General features: G+C 36.3%; 1 long non-coding RNA gene across 1 annotated transcript in view; it reads right to left on the reverse strand.

Moving 5' to 3' along the window:
* LOC107103838 overlaps positions 1–1,646 on the reverse strand; it is a 16,846-nt gene extending 15,200 nt beyond the window's left edge. Inside the window, exon 1 of the long non-coding RNA XR_001482207.1 lies at positions 1,557–1,646. This is a non-coding gene — a long non-coding RNA (uncharacterized LOC107103838). The remainder of the gene's footprint in view (positions 1–1,556) is intronic.
* Positions 1,647–1,881: the final 235 nt, after the last annotated feature.

Consider the following 1,881-nt stretch of genomic DNA (forward strand, 5'->3'; position numbering starts at 1 on the left):
GCTGCCAGTTCTGTTAGCTCTACGCCTGCCGAAGACACAGACGTCCATCCCCGTGAACACTGGGACGCAACTCAATGGGAAAGGAAAGGATTCTGATTTCAACCGATGCGTATATTAGCTGCGACACATGAATCAAGATGACCGAAAAAAATGTGATTGACAGATGACCGTTGATATATGATTGGTTGAATTTAGGTGTTCAGGCTGACATAGAACAAACTGGCCTGCAGAAGATAACCAAAAAAAAAATCATAGAGTTTAAGACAGGATTTTTTTTTAAATAGAACTTTTCTTACTTTTGGGACAACATCATGTCATAAAGAGTACATTTATATATATGTTTATGCCAGAATGATTTGATATTTAAATATGATTTCCCTACGACTTTAAGACTTTTAAAATAAAGATAAATTCATCACTTTGACACACACTGGGTGTTTCACAGCATCAGTAGATTAACTTTAACTTTATAGTCATGAAGTCAATGAGTCTCTAAACCATGCAATATAACATATTGTGTGTATTTATTGTACACACATATATCTATCACATTGCTACAGCAATTACATATCTCTCTCTCTCACTCTCTCTGTATATATATATGGGTCAAATGTTTCAGTTGCTTTTTCACCGTCAATATAACATGCATTATATTTCAGCTCATGACTTTTTCAAATGAGAAATACAACAAACATTACAAAAACGACAGCATCATCCACTCCAATAAAGAATTACTGCATTGACATTGCAGTGAATTAGTTTCTATTTACTCTAATTTCTATTTTCTAACCTTTGACCCAATGTCAATGGCTAACTCTTCCAGTCAGTCCCAGATCCATCGGCTATAGATGGATTTATTGGTTACATCCACTGACTGGGAAATTACCGGTGGAACGTCTTCCTGCAGACAGAAAACTGCTGGTTTTTGCAGCCCAATGCTGCTCAGGGAGGTATTTTTATTGCATGTCTCCATGGCAGTGGGGAGTACCAATATGGTGGACAGGGGCTTGACTTTTTTCAGGCAATCAGTAATCCAGCGAATAAATAGAGATCAGTGGTATTGGCAGGTACCTCATCAATAAGGTCATAATGTTTTGTCGCCTCTGGAGGCCAAATTAACTGCTGATTCATCTGTGGACACTTTTTGAACACCACAATGTATTGAAAAAATACAAATACTGCAAACCAATACTTAAAAAAAATAGATTTGCTTTCTATTCAGCTACATTAGCATCCTCTTAAATACCTTAAATTAACACTATAAATGAGAGTAAGCTGCATAATGTCCTCCTATTTGTTGCTATGGAAACGGTCTCCAGGCAGGGGAACCAGTTTGGTCCATTTAAACTATTTCTATTGGTTTACTTAAGAAAAAGTTCTGCATTTTTGTGGCTAATATTTCATCAGTCAATATTACTTTAATAGTTTGGATTTTATTGCTGAATACAGCTAACTAGCAAAGAAGCTAACTGTCGCCTGCTAATAAAGACACGAAGAAGAAAAACAGTATAAAGTTTTTTTTGTTTGTTTTTTTTTAGAAATGGCTGCTAACTCACAGAATCCACAGCGCCCTTTGAAGAAGCTGATAATTCACCAATCCGTGAGCTGGCGAGCCGAACCGAACCGAACCGAACTTTATTTCTAAAGGGCAGCGCGTTCCAACCTATGCTGCGTTTATTGCACAGGGAAAAAAATCGGAACAAAGCACCTCCACAACTTCTTACACCGATGATTGAATGATCCGATTGGATTAAATAAATATAGTACTGAAGTAATGCTACTCATTTATACGCTGAAAAATCACTGATCTAATCAGTTGATCTAATTTTATACCTTTTTATTTGACAGGCAAGTCATTAAGAACAAGTTATTATTTACAAT

Source organism: Cyprinodon variegatus, unplaced genomic scaffold (assembly GCF_000732505.1).
Source record: "Cyprinodon variegatus isolate N-32 unplaced genomic scaffold, C_variegatus-1.0 Scaffold1539, whole genome shotgun sequence".
Classification (NCBI taxonomy): Eukaryota; Metazoa; Chordata; class Actinopteri; order Cyprinodontiformes; family Cyprinodontidae; genus Cyprinodon; species Cyprinodon variegatus.